This window comes from Schistocerca piceifrons, chromosome 2, assembly GCF_021461385.2.
Source record: "Schistocerca piceifrons isolate TAMUIC-IGC-003096 chromosome 2, iqSchPice1.1, whole genome shotgun sequence".
NCBI classification, from domain to species: domain Eukaryota; kingdom Metazoa; phylum Arthropoda; class Insecta; order Orthoptera; family Acrididae; genus Schistocerca; species Schistocerca piceifrons.
In genome coordinates this window covers 986,076,306-986,094,127 of record NC_060139.1, presented here as the reverse complement: position 1 = coordinate 986,094,127, position 17,822 = coordinate 986,076,306, and the positions used below count along the sequence as shown (strand labels likewise).

Below are 17,822 nucleotides of genomic sequence, written 5' to 3'. Positions count from 1 at the left end.
ACTCAAAAATCACTCATCATCATGATCAGCTGGATCTGAGGTGGTAGGTCAGGTCATTAATTTCTCGTAGAAGTCTTTCTTTTCTGTAAGTATATCTTCTCTACGGCTTGCATTTTTTTCTCATTTATGGGCATTTTTCCTGTGTATGCAGAGTCTGTAGGAAGCATTATTTCATCCAATAACTTTGGTTTTTGAAGGATAAATCTTGTCTGAACGATGCCATCAGTGAATTCGGAGGCTATTACAGAACCCTTCGACACACATAACCCGTTTTTACAGACGCGCGGGGAGCTGCGAAACGCCTTGTTACAGAGTTGACAAGGGGGCTAGGGCCACGCCCACCTCGCTCGTCCCGGCGCTGTGTCCATGCCACGCGCCTGCCTCCCTCGAGTCGACCTTATGGGAAAGAGCGTCGCAGCTGCAGCCTCTTACCGCCGCCCTGTGACCGGAATTCCGCCGCCCACGACTCGGAGTGTGCCGGCGCTCTTATATCAGTTGAATATTGAAGGTGTCTGTGTTTAGAAATATAAAAGTTTGAATGTTTGTCAGTACTCTCCGTTGATTTCTTGAAGGACTTTGGCCACCAATTCTTATAGTTCACGATTTGTTCCAAAGTCACCTTTCTCACAGAATATCCAGATTCTCTCGATGTTTGTATCAACTCACAGTACTCGTCCGGAGTGTATATTCTGTCCATTTTCCTAATCTTACGCTTGGCGGTACCAAAGATCCTATCACACTGCAGGAACGAATGTCCACGAATAGGAAAATATTGGTGAATTGTAGCAAAACGGCAGAGTGATACCAAGGCAAGTAGAAACCTGACGACAGTAATATTTCGGTTTTGTCCACCGCAAGCGTCGCAAAAAATGTGAAGTTCTTTTACAGTTGGACCCATGACCTGAATCTTCAGCCAAAGTAGGCTACATACCTCCTTTAGCCACACCTTCTGGATATGTGTAGAAATTTGCTGATCCTGTTTTCACACCATGGATACAGAAAACGTACAACCAAAGCTTTCTTAGATAGAACGTCCCTTCACCGCAATTTTCGGCAGTGGAAGGTTTTGCATGTAGTCAAAGACGAGGCACCCTACATTCTTCTTTTTCATTGCATGGATGCAACACTTCTTTTTGTTTAGAGTAAAATTTCTTGGCACGACGTAAATAGACCATCTTTTCAGCGACTGGGACACGTTTTGCGGTGTCGTTGGGAACTGGTGATTTGATCTTAACGTTTCCAAATCCTCACATGTGCTACAGACGTCAATTTGGAGCCTCCAAAATCTATATCCGTGGTTCTCATTATAATATTTCCGATAAAAATCGTATTTGACACTAAATGCATAATGCGGATATTTCTCACAAAACAGGCGGTGCAAAGATTTTATGTCCAGCTCAGCACTTGATATTTGATTTCCTTATTGCAGTAATGAGAATGGTGTATTGGGAACTCATTTACATGATCATCAATGGCACCTAGTATTTGTGGAGGTAACACATTACCCCGGTTCATATGTTTACCGGGCATATCAATTGCAGATTTTCCAGAAACAATTGAAGTAGTCAAACGGAAAAGCCCTTTATTTTTGATGGCATATAAAACGGAAAATGCACTTCTACAAACTTGGATTCTTTTGTTGGCATTGTTCAGAACGAAGAAATCGAAAACGTTGTCTCGTTTCTTAGGGTTTTCGTTCTTTGAACGGCGGCGTTTTGGATCACGTCGCATTATCACACCCATTAGGAATGTATCTTTTTAATTTTTGTTTCGTCCATCATATAAATTGTCTAGAAAATATTTCTTCTCTTCAGGAGGGAAGTAGTCTGTACATTTCAACTTGCAAGAAAACGAAATGTTGTGGTGTTGGATTTTGCAAGAATAGTATTACCTGTGGAGGTACTCACATATTGTTGACCAAGAAGACGCTGCCTCTTCTGTACTTCACGTTTATAGCAGTGAACATTGCGAACTCCATTTCTCCGCTTGTTTCTGAACGATTAAGCCACTTCAGAATCACTCTCGGAAATCTGTGACATTATATAAGTATGTTGTAGTACGAAGAAATTATTGATTAGTAAAATCTTTACACGAACACGTAATCACTTAACCCACTGTTTGCAAACTAACTAGTTAAAAAGATATCCAGCAGATGGAGCAAGAGCGAACTTGTTCCGTGCCGTGCTGCCATGTCTTGGCCATACGTGGCAGTAGTTAGAAGACAGAAATAAATACAGTCTTTGTTTCCTTCTTCCAACTTCCGGAATATTCAGACCTGGTTTTCAGGGCTTGATGGCTTGGTTTTCGTTCCTTTCTTGTATTCTATAGTTGCTATTCCCTTCTTCCAACCACCGATTCAATTCTCCTGAAGTTCTTCCTCAGAATGATACTCTGCTAACATAACTGTGATAACAGGCTATCGTAAAATCATCGGAAGTTTCATTTGGTAGAGAACTATCAATAGCATTGTACCTCAAGAGTAACATCTGTAATCGATATTGTAGTGCTGTTGGAGAAGGATTCAAGAGATGATCAGGTTGTCTTATCTGTGAGAGCAAACAGTTCCAGTGTGTCAAAGGTTCAGTTGTGCATATAAAATATATTTAATCTGCAGTGGTGAAGGTCAGAAAACAGTCCGAATAACGAGCAAACAACCGTCAACGTGTCGTTCTGTAATGAGAGCAAACCATTGGTACTGCCTAAGCGCGTTTTAAGGCACATGGGGTACATTACCCTCGAAATTCTTTGTTGAAAAACCTTCTGTGTCACATAACCGTATGGTAATGTGTCGTATCTTCGGGAATTAAAGATGCTAAATGCGTCGCTCGCAATATGATGCTAAAAGATCTGTGCCCCAAAAGTACCATACTCCCAAGGGCACCCTCTTCTCCCTTCTCCTTCCCTCTTCCCCCCCCCCCCCCCCCCCGGGTTCTTCTGCCACCCCTACCTTCATTCCCCCCGTCCCCACCCCCCTCCTTCCCCCACCTTTTCTCCTTTGGCAGGTCCCCGGACTCTGGACTCGTACACAAACAGTGAACGTTCGCGCGCCGGAGATCATCGCCATCGGCTCTTTCTGTAACATCATGTTAGTGCCTTAGTATTTCACCGCCCACGCTCCATCGTTCACGTGTGTCATTTCAGTCGCCTATGTGCGTGTACCAGTGCTGAACGTTTATTATTTTACTACGCCTGTGAACGGCTCCATGTTTTTTTACTTTGTGTGTGTACTGTTTTTTGTTTTTGTCCATCATTTTTTTTTCTATGTCTTCCTATGTTCTACTTGAAATCTGTGGCGGAAGAGCGGCGTAGTATTGCCACTGCCGGCTTCTTTGTATAAGGTGTTAAAATGACAACGAAGGAAAAGAATACCATACGTAATTGACATTTTTCTTCTCTGGGAGAGGAGATGACCAGTTCGTCTTGTCTGTGAGAAAAAAATTGTATGTGTTGGTTCAGTTGCGCATTTAGAGTATATTTAATCTTCAGTGGATGAAGGGTTTGAAAACCGTCCGATCAACGAGCAAGCCGGCGTCATTACGCCGCTCTGGAATGGGAGCAAGCGATTGCTTCTGTATAATACTATACTGAGAGGCCTCCTGCATCCGTTGATCAGATCGTAGCTTGTCCGTGAGTATCCATTCCACTTTGTTGGATTTAAATTAGACCGGGTCTGCGCGAACGCAGTCCCGACTACCAAAAATTATGCACCCGAGTTACCCACATTAGGGGTAATCGCAGGGGTCAGCCCAACCGAAGTGCAATGGAAGAGCCTCGTCCTGGAGGAACCGCCTTCATGATCACGGTATCCCCTGTGCCAGGTAAGTATGCTTTACGTTTTAAAAACTCAGTCCTTTATGCCATACGGACCGCATCACACGAATCGAGTGTGTAGCATTGTTCACATTACGTGGGGCCACTCCAGCAATGCACAAAGCCGGCAATGTCAGCAAAATATTTTTGTCGTCCTGCAGCACTGTTCCTTTTGTCAGAAATGAGATGATAGCGCCTGAAGACACCATTTGACAAAAACTGCAGTGTCTCATCTCGAAGCTGTTCAGTTGAATTGGGCTGACTAGTCCCTTGCAGCGACAGCAGATGGCTCCCCAAGCGCGCACATGGCGATATTTGTTGCCGCCGCTCTACACTACTACCTGTCAACTGAGAAAATGTTGAGGGTAAGTAATTAAAGTCTGTCAATCACGAAGCCAGACGCGTGATGGAATGTCTTGCCTGCTTTGTATGACGAACAAAGTGTAGCTGCCCTTCCTCTATTGCACAACACTGAATTTCCCATCGTTTTCTGTAAGTTTTGCGGTTAAAAGTGCACAAGTTGGTACGAAATAAAGAAGTAGCATATGAAGAATAGTTGATTCGAACATTTTTCTTCATTGTATTTAGCCAAGTTTTCCTGTCAGTCAGTCACGATCATCAGTATCAAAAAGCAATACGCTGCTTGGAAAATAATTGTAGAATAATATCCACTTTCCCCAAAAATTTCGTTGACACCTATTATGTTTATAGGTTATTTACAAAACCTTCACTAACTATTGCGTCAAACACTAAAACTATGTTTTGCCATATCAACCAAGTGTCCTTTTTTTTCTGCAATTGAAAATCGTGCTGCGTAAATTGACGTTGCGGGTATTAAGAATTTATTTGCCAACGAAATATCCCTTTGGGTTTGTAATTACATAAGGTATTTATAATATGCATGTTTCTTCTAAAGTTTGCGCCTGTCGCTGTGTTGATCAACAAAATAATTATCTTGGGCATAATGATGATTTTTTATTTTACCACATGCAGTTGTAAAAAGTGTGAATAAATTTGCAATAAAATAGTCCATAATGTCATAAGTTTCCGTGTTCTGAAGCGTACTCTATCACTATCACCACAACACACTTATGCAGCACTCAGATATTATTCAGGATGTCATATGGCACAATAAAGATAATTTCATTATTAAATTTTAAAACCTAACAGTAAAAGAATATATTTTAAAACCATTTCCATATTCGCATTAATATTAATGTAGAACTAAATACTGATTATAAATAATATTCTAGTTTCCCTTCCAAGACCAAGAATAAATAAAATTTTCATTGAATCCACTTTTGAGCAAGCAACATAAAGTTGTCCGTGAGATAAGTTGATCTCATGTTCATTGTGTAGTAAGTAATCAAGAACTCTCCCACCGAACAATTTCAAACACATGATTGCTTTACAGATAAGTCTATATGTTAAATATTGATGCTATGCATGTAAGTGAGAGAAGTTTAGAAATTGTTTGAAACTACATATAAAATTTTTTGGAAATTCTTAATTCTCTCATTATCAAACACTAGTTGAGTATAGTCTGACTAACTCACACTCCGTATTAAGCAAAGGTTAGTTTTTGACTCATCTCAATGTTGATGATATCATATGTCCCGAACTACGCATGATACAATGTTACAATTGTATATGCACATTCAGTGGTAGAGGCAGATGGGGTAAAGTGACCACTTGAAAGCAGAATTTTCACCAAACCATTGGTATTGATAGAAATTTTTGAATCTATATGTTATAACGTATCACACCAAATATTTTTCAGTAAAAGAGAAAATAATATATAGGAAATTTGTGCATTTTTCTGAAGGCTTACATCATAAACTTTTTCCTCTTTATATTGGGTAATATGTCTAGTGTTATCACAACAGCATCCCATGTTTGTTGGTCCAATTTCTGTATGTTTGTATAAATTAATGAATTAATTCCGAATCAACACAAAGTGATAGAATGGTGGATGGTAGCTTCATATATAAAAGAGTTTACGAGTTAATCTGACCTGTAGTATTGATGTTTAACACAGGGAAGTAACTTCACTCATCTTGGGGTAAACATCTTTGTCACTTTCCCCGATCTGACACTATCTTGGCATTAGTGACTCGCAGATGAAATCATCAGACAGACACTCTGTATATTTGTAGACCACATTATATTTTTTAACATTGTTGTTGTAAAACAGTATTGCTCCATGTATAAGTGATATAACAGTAGTAATGTTAATGACTTACCTTTCATTAGACAACTGAGAATCAGAAGAGTTTTTGCCAAAGTATAACAGAGCAAGTTTCCTCTGGCAAACTCACTGACAACAATGATGGACTATATTAGAACTAGTTTGACCAGTTCTCGACACAGGCAGCAGGGCTGTTCAAAGTAAAAAATATGCAATGTTCGTTTTGTTGTTTGAATCTTGTTTCTAATTTAGTTAGTTTCTGGGGATCATTTCTGTAATTAATCATAATGGTGTGAAGTGAGTCATTTTATATTTACATTACACGCTGGTACATAAATTTGGCTCGCTACGGTTTGACTATTAACAATTTTATTTATTTTATTTTCTTTTCTTTAAATACAGTTGTGAGTTAGTAATTCCTACCCATGATATCTACCTATGATCTACACATTACAAAAGTAGAAATTCTACTTCGGTACAGGATGAGTTGACAAGGAGAAACACTTTCAGTATGTATTTTTAGTTTTTGTGTGTGTGTCAGACATTCTATATCATTGGGTTAGTGATAAAAGAAATTTTGTGGCAGGATTGTGCTCCATTATTATGGCATAGACAACCTTAATGTAAAGTATTGAATGTCATTTTTTTCCCTCTGGTATTGTAATTATGTACATCATTGTTCAAGAAACTTACAGCAATTTTTGACTGATGAACACTTTGTCTTAACAATGAGTTACCCCAGAATATTAAGCCATATGACATTACTGATGAAGATACACAGTATGTGTCACCTTACTCATTTGTCTCTCTTCAAGATCTGCAATGATTTTAAGTGCAAATGTGGCTCAAGTAAGTTGCTTTAGGAGTTCCAAAATGTGGTTTTTCCAATTTCAATATGGAAACCTACAATTTTTGAAGTTTCCGCCATAGTTATTATTTCCTCAACATGTGTTAGACATATTGGTGTAGTACCTGTAGATGTACAGAACTTATATTTTTTTAAATTGGGAATGAGACCATTCACAGAATACTGGTGTATGATACTTTCAAACACATTTCCATTCCTCCTGTTGCTGTATGAATGAATGTATGTATGTATGTATGTATGTATGGATGGATGGATGGATGGATTTGTTGTAGTACTAGTGTTACCTGCAACAAGAACTAATTCTGCTTGTATGTTATATGGAAGATCATTCAAATATATGAGAATCGATAGGGGACCCCAAGATTGAGCCTTGGGGTGCCCCAAACATCATCATTTCTTCCCAGTCAGAAGTATCTCGCTTGATTACATTGTTTGAGTGTCTGACTGCAGTTTTCTGTATTGTTTCTGTTAGATATGACATTATCAATTGGAAGGCTATTCCATCAATTCCATAATACTGTGATTCACACAATCAAATGTGATAGATAGGTCACAGAAATACCAACTGGTGCGATTTTGTTATTTAGTACTTGGAAAATTTGGCTAGTGAATGTATAAATGGCCTTCTCAGCTGAGCAAATCTTCTGAAATCCAAAATGTGATTTACTGAAAATGTTGTTGTTGCTCAGGTAGGAGACTATTCAACAAAAATGTTGAAAAATGATGTCAGTAGTGAAACAGGTTGGTAGTTACCGAAATCTTTCCTACCACCTTTCTTATAGACAGGTTTAATGATGTCATATTTCAAACTCTATGGAAAAATACCTTGAGTTACTGATGTATTACATATTTCAGAGAAGACGATGCATACTATATGGGAACAAGTCTTAAGTACTCTTTAGGAAACACCATCAAATCCAGGTGACCTTTTAATTTTGAGAATAATATTTTTCTTCATTTCAGAAGGAGAAATAGGTGGTACACCCATATGATTGAATTTTATAGAAGTTTTTGTTCGGCATACGCCATGGATTTTTCTTTTGCACTGCTTGTTCCTAAATTTTTTGTTACATTTAAGAAATGATTATTCAAAATATGTGCTACTTGTGATTGATCACTTGTAGCCCTTCCATTTAATTTCGTATTGATGTTATTTTACAAAGACTTTTTTTTTCAAATTTTGATTAGTTGTTGTAGTGTGCAGTGATTCCAGGATCTTTACTTGTTCTTGCCGACAGATACATTTCCTGTTACGAAATTTATTAGCTAATTGTGAGTTCTTTGACAAGAGCTGTATTAGCTATAGCTACACACCTATTAGTAACATGGAAATTTGTGCTGGACCGGGACTAGAACCAAGATTTCCCACGTATTGCAAGTGGTTGTCTTAACCCTTTCACCTGTCCGTGCTTGCTGGCCTGACCAGTCCAAACCTCCATATGCCACACTGTCTACATAACCTAATGCTTGCAACATTACTTGGATTCATGCAATAAGGCGATAGATCAATGCCAGTATTGTCATTTTGCCTGTCTAGGCACAAAATTTATTTTACAATGTTGGGAGGAACAGACATTGTAGAATACGACTCATTTCACAAGATACTTCAATGCCTCTAGTGCTCCATGGTTTATACATGGCCCTTTAATGTCCTTTATGATTAGCTTGTATGTGGAATGCTGTTTATAGATTATGATATGAATTTATCATGGAATAGGTTAAATTTTATATCATTTGGTGCATTATAAATTTCATCCATCGTCTGTTGTAAACTACTCTTACTCATGTTTGTCCTGGAATCATTAACCATTCTAACTGATTTCCAGTGATGAGTATATATGTAGACACACACACACACACACACACACACACACACACACACACACACACACACACACACAGTGCTGAGGGGGGAGGTGGGACGATGTGCTGGGCAGGTACTGGAGCATAGGGCTAGAACATGGGGTCATGCGCACGTGCAAGGGCAACGGTCCTGCATGTTGACCAATGACAGCACTGGAGAGGAGGATGACATCGTCATCTTTGTGTCATCAGCAGCAGGCAGGTCCCAGTGAGGAGCAAACAGGGCTGGATCCACTGGTGATGAAGGCTGAGGCAGTGATAGTGAAGGGATCAATATAGGCAGCTTGACTGCTACAGCAGGCAGTGGTATTGGATCCAAGCCTGGTGCCGGGAAGCTGGAACCCCAGGGTGCCGGGAAGCTGGAACCCCAGGGTGCCGCACATGGAGGAGGCAGCCAATGGAATGGGGGCTCCACAGCAGGCAACCACTGACTTGAGACAGAGGACGATGGGTGGGCTGTGGTGATGGGGGCTGTACCCATGAACCAATAGCTTCCGATGGCAAGCGGAGGCGCAACTGATCAAAGTGGTGAGCCACCTGCCAGTAGGCCATATGTGTGGTGTGAAGAAGGGTCCAAGGCAGCAGACAGCAGTGGCTGATAACCACTTTGGCTGGCAACCAAAACCTTGCACCCACACCTGCGATCCTGGTGTGAAGCGGATGGATGAACCCGACCACTGCAGGTGCAGCACAGGTCACAGAAGGTGGAGGAGCGTGCATGGCTGTCAGACAGGCTCAGCTTCCCTGGAGGTGTGAAGTGAAAGGTGCTCAGAAAACTGAGAAGTGCACCATCTGGTGAAGAAACCACAACAAACTTATTCATTTGGGACTTGGAATGTATGCACTATTCTTTCTCCCTCGCCATTTGGTTGAGGGTTGAATGACAGAGTCGTAATATGACAAATGCCACAAAAGATATGAGAAATGAACTGGGGCCCATTATTGGAAATTAAAGGTTGAAGGCAACCCCGCAATAGAAAAATTCCCCCAAAAGCGTATGAATTGAGACCTCAGCTGACGTAGACACACACCAGAGAATGTAAGGAAACCAGGAAAATGCATCCACAACCAAGAGCCAATAAGAATTCAAGAAAGGACCTGCAAAGTCAATAGGAATGCATTCCCATGGTGGCAGGGAGTGGGCCAGGGGGGCAGGGACCCTGGAGCTGCCTATTGTCAGGCACACTGTGTGCAAGCCACAACAAAATCAACAGTTTTGCCATCAATCATTTGCCAAAAAACAAGTCACCCAGCTAACAGTTTAGTGCATGAAACTCCCCAATGGTACTGGTGGAGAAGGCATGGAACCTTGCACCATAACACAGGGGGAATGACTACTTTGGGAGAGAGGTCTTCTGTGGACAAAAGGGTCCAAAGCCCAACCTGGCAGTTTACGTGAGCAGCCCTGTTGAACAAACCAAACCACCTAGCAGAGAACCGGTTCAGCGGCAACGGAAGCTGATGTACACGAGCTCATAATTGGGAAACCCTCAACTGCAGCCTTCGTTTCACTGTCAAGATGGAGCAAAGCAATTCTTCATAATCAAATTTGGAATCAGGACCCACAGGAAGGCAGGACAAGATGGCCACATTGGCCAAATATGGGTTTTGTATTTGTAGTAAGACAAGAACAGTGCCCAGCATTGTAGGTGGCGTGCTGCCTGGTAAGGCAAGGAAGTGTGAGGGTTAAACAAGGAAACGAAGTGTTTATGGTCAGTAATAAGGTGAAACTTGGTGCCACACAAAAAAAAAAAAAAAATAATAATGTAAAATTTCCGGAGAGCATAGGCAATAGCCTCTTTCTCCAGTTGAGAGTAACACTGCTGGGCACGAGTGAGAGATTAAGAGGTGAAAGCAACAGGTCCTTCAGAGTCGTTGGCACTTTGGTGCAGCAGGACTGCTCCAAAGTGGGACTGTTAGGCATCAGTCACCAAAACTATGTGCTGGTCCAAAAAGAACATAGCTAAATATGAGGCCATGAGTAGTTTGGATTTCATCATTTGAAAAGCATGTTCGTAATCCGGTCTCCAGCAGCTTGCATAACAAGGCGTGCTACAGGTGGGCCAGTGTGAACACCTCATGCAGGAATTTATGGTAGTAGACTGTCTTCCCTACGAAGACCTGAAGCTCCTTCGTGGACAAGGGGCGAGGCAGAGACATAACACCAGAGATGTGGCCTGGCGGAGGGCTTGTGGACTGTTCTGTATAAGACAGAAAACAGTGCACAAATTTTTCAAGAGATCAGCTGTGAATGAGCCATGACAACAATAGCATCCAGATAATTAATGCATCCCTGGGCAGGCACAGTCAGTTGCTCTGAAAATTGTTGGTAAATAGCAGGGGCACTAGCAACACCAAAGCAAGGCACAAATATTGATAGAGACCAAAAAGAGTATTCAAAACAAGAACCTGCTGAGACTCTTCAATCACAGGAACCTTCAGATATGCTTCAAACGAATCAGTTTAGAAAAGTACTGGCCACCAGATATTTTTACCAAACAGTTACTTGTCACATGGGAGAGGATACATATCCACAATCGACTGCTGAAGTCACCACAGAGGCGAAGTTTCCCAGACGGCTTCCGAACTACAACCAGTAGAGATGGCCATCCACTAGCTGTAACAGGTTGCACCACCCCTAGAGATTGAAGTCTATCCATTTCTGCTTGCACTTGATCTTCCAGGGCGATTGGAATAGGATGCTCATGACAAAAACAAGGCCGACCCATTGATTTCAAGGAAATATAAGCAAAGAAATTTGTAGTAAAACCTATACCTTCCAAAAACAAGTCCAGAAACTCCTCACACAGTGTTTCCAATTGAGAATTCAGTAACAGATCAGACATAAGGTGAACTGCATCGGTGATAGAAAATCCAAATGCCTGAGATGAATCCAACCAGAACAAGTTCTCAACACTCGCAACCACCAAAAATGTAATGGAATGGATCACTGACATGTAAGAGGCATATGCCATAAATGGTCCCAACAGTGCAATGTTCTCTTTGTTGTAGCTGACCATCTCCCATGTACCGGTGTTAATGGTTGCAAGCCTAAGCTCACATAGGTTTGAGAATTCAGTAATGTCACTCCAGCAGCTGTGTCGACCTGCAGCCAGAGCACTTGTTGAAAAACACTTGGCTCATTAAACAACTTGGGAGAAGTCACAAGCGTTGGAATCACACTGTCTACGTCCATGGCAGTGAAGTTTGGCTGACCAGGCACTGTGTGGATGGTTTGGTTTCTTGTGGCATCGGTAGAATTCAACTCATGCCGCTATGATGTGTTCATTTGCAATGGTAGCTGGACAATAAACTGCACATTTCATAAAGATTAAGATCTGCTGGTTCTTGTAAAGGGGCAAGCTGACAAAGTAATTGATACATTTTAGGTGGAATCCACAAGAGGAAGAAGGCTTTGCACAAATACTGGTCTGTCATACTGAAAGCCAAAAAAATGCTGTCAAAGCCATTTTTCATTGGCTTCCCAATCCTCAGCTGAATCATCATATTGGAGAAAAAGTGAGTAGTGCACTGGTATTATGGTACACTGTCTGTTAAGGGAAGCCGACAAAGTGGTCACTGCTGAAATAAGCTGTTCAATCAGTGGCGTCCATACTGATTAACTTGATGAAACTGCACTTACAGACTTCATATGCGGAAACCGATCCAAGTAACACAAATATGGCTTTATTTATAAATCTCTTGTGAATGCACACATTACAAGACACAAAACATGGGTGTGAATGGTACAACTAGATGAATGTAAAGAGGGCCAGTCAACACTGCTACACACACACACACACACACACACACACACACACACACACACACACACAGAGAGAGAGAGAGAGAGAGAGAGAGAGAGAGAGAGAGAGAGAGAGAGAGAAATCTCTCAGGATTGAAACAAATCTTCAGTTTAGGAAAGAAATTAAACAGCACAATTCTAGCACACTGGATCACCAATCACAGCTATCAATTATAAATTTTCACCAATCACCAGAAATTTTATCTCCACCAAGTTGTATCTCAGTCCTAGGTAATTGCATTGATGAATTAAAGTCACCCAACCCAGTTGACATAATCTGCCTCTCTGAACACCATGTGACCACTGGTATAGGAACTAGGCCTAAGCACAATGAGAAACTCAGACAGGAGAGTACTGCAAATGTTAGAATAAGGAAAGGTTCTCATAAAAGTATAATTAAAAATAATGTAAGTGTATTTCATCAAAATATTGGGAGTTTAAAGAATAAAGTAGATGAGCTTCTGGTTTGTTTAGAAGATTTAGAAGCTGAGAATGAAATAGATATACTATGCCTGTCTGAGCATCACATTGTTACTGATATGGGTAAGGTAAATGTAAGTGGTTATAAGCTCTCTGCACATGTAATGAGAGAAAATATGGAGAAAGGAGGAGTTGCCATATATGTCAAAAGTTATCATTGTGCAAAAAGTATAGAAACAAAAAAGTTTTGTGTAGAGAAACATATAGAAGCATTTGCCTGTGAGCTTAAATTAAATAAAGGCACATTTATAATTGTAACTGTATATAGGTCCCCATCAGGAAATTTTCATCTATTTCTGAAAAATTTGGACTCCTTGTTGTGCTATCTGTCAGACAGGGGGAAGCAAATTATTATTTGTGGGGACTTCAATGTAGATTCTCTGAAAGAGGGTAATAGGAAAAATGACCTTGAAGTATTACTCGGTTCTTTCAATTTGACACCCGTCATTGATTTTCCTACTCGGGTGGTAAAGGATAGCAGCTCAGTGATAGATAACTTCTTTATAGACCAAGATAAGTTTAACCAGATAAATGCTCAGCCTGTTGAGAATGGTCTTTCTGATCATGGTGCACAGCTAGTTACAATATATGACATAGCTCCATTCAGCAATACTAAACAGTCCTCCAAAGTAGTACGTTCAGTCAACGATTTAACAATTGCAAATTTCAGGGAAAGCCTACAGCAGTTAGACTGGGATGAGGTGTACCGTGAACCTGATGCCAATTTAAAATATAATTTATTTCATGACATTTTTGTAAATGCATTTGAAAACTGCTTCCCCAAGAAAATAGTTAAATATACTCGTAAGAATCCTTGTAACAAACCATGGCTTACTAAGGGTATAAAAATATCTTGTAACCGGAAAAGGGAAATGTATCTGACGGCAAGAAAGAGTAGTGACCCAGAAACTATCAAAAATTATAAAAACTACTGTGTTATATTAAGAAAAGTTATTATAAAATCCAGGAGTATGTGTATCATGTCTGAAATCAGCAACTCTGATAATAAAATTAAAACAATTTGGAATATTATTAAAAGAGAAACAGGTCAACCAAGAGCAGAGGAAGACAGTATTACCATCAAATTGAATGAAAACTTTACTAACAAAAAGTCAGAAGTTGAAAATATTTTTAATAATCATTTTCTAAATGTTGTGGATATAGTAGGATCCAGGTGTTCATTAGAAGATGCTAGGCTGTTAATGGAAGAGGCCATACCTATGCAATTTGATACAATTGAAATCTCACCCACTTCTCCCTCTGAAATTAGGAAAATAATAAACTTACTTAAAAGCAAAAACTCACATGGAATTGATGGCATTTCCAGCAAAATACTAAAAGCTTGTTCTCAACAGATAAGTAAGATTCTCAGCCACCTGTGTAATAGCTCTCTGGAACAGGGCATTTTCCCTGATAGACTGAAATATGCTATTGTTATACCTTTGCATAAAAAGGGGGATAGATCTGATGTCAACAATTACCGTCCACTCTCCCTTCTAACAGCTTTATCCAAAATTTTTGAGAAAGTAATGTATTCAAGAGTAGCTTCACATATCTGTAAAAATGAAGTACTAACAAAATGTCAGTTTGGTTTCCAGAAAGGTTTTTCAACAGAAAATGCCATATATGCTTTCACCAGTCAAATTTTGAATGATCTGAATAACCGAACACCACCCATTGGGATTTTTTGTGATCTCTCAAAGGCTTTTGATTGTGTAAATCATGAAATTCTGCTAGACAAGCTCAAGTATTGTGGCATGAGTGGGACAGTGCACAAATGGTTTAATTCGTACCTAACTGGAAGAGTGCAGAAAGTTGAAATAAGTAGTTCTCGTAACACGCAAAGATCAGCACATTCCTCAAACTGGGGAACAATCAAGAATGGGGTTCCACAAGGGTCAGTCTTGGGTCCTTTGTTGTTCTTATTATATATTAATGACTTACCATTCTATATTCATGAAGAGGCAAAGTTAGTTCTCTTTGCTGATGATACAAGTATAGTAATCACACCTGAGAAACAAGAATTAACTGATGAAATTGTCAATACTGTCTTTCAGAAAATTACTAAGTGGTTCCTTGTAAACGGACTCTCACTGAATTTTGATAAGACACAGTACATACAGTTCCGTACAGTGAATGGTATGACGCCATTAATAAATATAGACCTTAATCAGAAGCATATAGCTAAGGTAGAATATTCCAAATTTTTAGGTATGTCCATTGATGAGAGATTAAATTGGAAGAAACACATTGATGATCTGCTGAAACGTTTGAGTTCAGCTACTTATGCAATAAGGGTCATTGCAAATTTTGGTGATAAACATCTTAGTAAATTAGCTTACTGCGCCTATTTTCACTCATTGCTTTCATATGGCATCATATTTTGGGGTAATTCATCACTGAGGAATAAAGTATTTATTGCACAAAAGCGTGTAATCAGAATAATAGCTGGAGTCCACCCAAGATCATCCTGCAGACATTTATTTAAGGATCTAGTGATATTCACAGTAGCTTCTCAGTATATATATCCTCTTATGAAATTTGTTATTAGCAACCAAACCCAATTCAAAAGTAATAGCAGTGTGCATAACTACAATACCAGGAGAAAGGACGATCTTCACTATTCAAGATTAAATCTAACTTTGGCACAGAAAGGGGTGAATTATACTGGCACTAAAGTCTTTGGTCACTTACCTAATAGTATCAAAAGTCTGACAGATAACCAACAAGTATTTAAGAAGAAATTAAAAGAATTTCTGAATGACAACTCCTTCTATTCCATAGAGGAATTTTTAGATATAAATTAAGAAAAAAAATATTAAAAAAATAAAAAAATAAAAATAAAAAATAAAGAAAAACAAAAAACACAAAAAATAAAGTTGTTATATTAACTTAAGTATGTTGTTAAATTAACCTAATTATGTCATGTATTGGAAAATTCGACTCGTTCCACATCATTACGAAATATCGTATTCATGATCCATGGAACTAGTATTAATCTAATCTAAATCTAATCTAGAGAGAGAGGAGAGAGAGAGAGAGAGAGAGAGAGAGAGAGAGAGAGAGAGAGAGAGAGAGTCACTGGTAGATAGTGCAGCCTCCCACAAGGTGGCGTCTAGCAGCTCCCCTGTGCTGATACAGTTGATAGGCAATTCAAACACACACACAAGTGGGGTGACACCACGCTCAGCGCGCACACACTAATAGCAGGATGATTGTTAGACCGCTACCTTATTTATCATACTTATTACTCAATCATCTAATATCCTGAAGAAATCAGCTAACCTTGGTTGTCAGTGCAGTCTTAAGCATTTTGTGGGGTTCTTCTGTTACTGTAAGTTCTTTCACAACAGGCTGCATGAAACCTGCTTATAACCTAAAAAAAAAAAGGTACCCCTCGGGAACCAGTAACAACAGGGATCTTTCTTTGCATGATGGTGTGCCCCCCTCCCCCCATACACTTTCTGCAAGAAGCTCAACCGACCTGTCTTTCCCCCTCTTATTCAGGTTTAAGCTGTGTGTAGAATATCACCATCTCCCAATTGTAGCAACAGATGCTGCACTCAAATGCAGCTTTATTTCAGTCAGCAGCAGCCTCCTCAACTCTGTGTTCATAAGGCTCACAACTATGTTAACCTGGGGCTGGTAATAGCAGTCCAGGACCTCTGTAAAACTCACACTTCTATGTGAAGTCGCTACTCCTATTTCATATATACATTGAAGCACCAAAGAAACTGCTATAGGCATGTGTATTCAAATACAGAGATATGTAAACAGGTAGAATATGACGCTGTGATCGGCAATGCCTACATAAGACAACAATTGTGTGGCACAGTTGTTAGATCGGTTACTGTTGCTACAATGTAAGGTTATGAAGAATTAAGTGAAGTTGGTGTTATAGTCAGCGAACGAGCGATGGGACACAGCATCTCCAAGGTAGCGATGAATTGGGGATTTTCTCATATGACCATTTCACTAGTGTACCTTGAATATCAGGAATCTACTAAAACATCAAATCTCCAACATCGCTGTGACTGGAAAAAGACCCTGCAAGAACAGGACCAACAATGATTGAAGAGAATCATTCAGTGTGACAGAAGTGCAACTGTTCCAAAAATTGCTGCCTATTTCAGTGCGGGGGCATCAACAAGTGTCAGCATGTGAACCATTCAACGAGACATCATTGATGTGGGCTTTTGGAGCCAAAGGCCCACTCGTGTACCTACATTGGACTGTTACGGCTGAAAACAAGTTGCCTGGTCGTACGAATCTTGTTTCAAATTGTATCGAGCAGATGGACGTGTGTATACTTATGGAGACAACTTCATGAATCCATGGACCCTGCATGTCAGCAGAGGAGTGTTTTCAAGCTGGTGGAGGCTCTGTAACAGTGTGGGGCATGTACAGTTGGAGTGATATGGGACCCCTGATATGTCTAGCTATGACTCTGACAGGTGACACGTAGGTAAACATCCTGTCTGATCACCTGCATTCATTCATGTCCGTTGTACATTCCAATGGACTTGGGCAATTCCAGCACGACAGTGTGACACCGAACATGTCTAGAATTGCTACAGAGTGGCTCAAGGAACATTCTTCTGATTTTAAACACTTCCACTGGCCACCAAACTCCCCAGACATGAACATTATTGAGCATATCTGGGATGCCTTGCAGGATTCATAGTGTCAATTCCCTCCAACATTACCTTGGACATTAGTCGAGTCCATGCCACGCCATGCTCGTGGGGGCCCTACACAATATTAGGAAGGTATACCAGTTTCTTTGGCTCTTCAGCGTATAGTGCAGT

General features: G+C 40.0%; 1 long non-coding RNA gene and 1 other non-coding gene across 2 annotated transcripts in view; one reads left to right on the top strand and one right to left on the bottom strand.

Moving 5' to 3' along the window:
• Positions 1 to 3,663: 3,663 nt before the first annotated feature.
• LOC124778102 lies at positions 3,664 to 3,826 on the bottom strand. The gene has a single exon (XR_007015834.1). It is a non-coding gene; the product is annotated as a U1 spliceosomal RNA (small nuclear RNA).
• A 223-nt stretch (positions 3,827 to 4,049) lies between these two features.
• The window catches only part of LOC124776451, a 30,000-nt gene continuing 16,227 nt past the window's right edge, over positions 4,050 to 17,822 (top strand). Inside the window, exon 1 of the long non-coding RNA XR_007015620.1 lies at positions 4,050 to 4,175. This is a non-coding gene — a long non-coding RNA (uncharacterized LOC124776451). The remainder of the gene's footprint in view (positions 4,176 to 17,822) is intronic.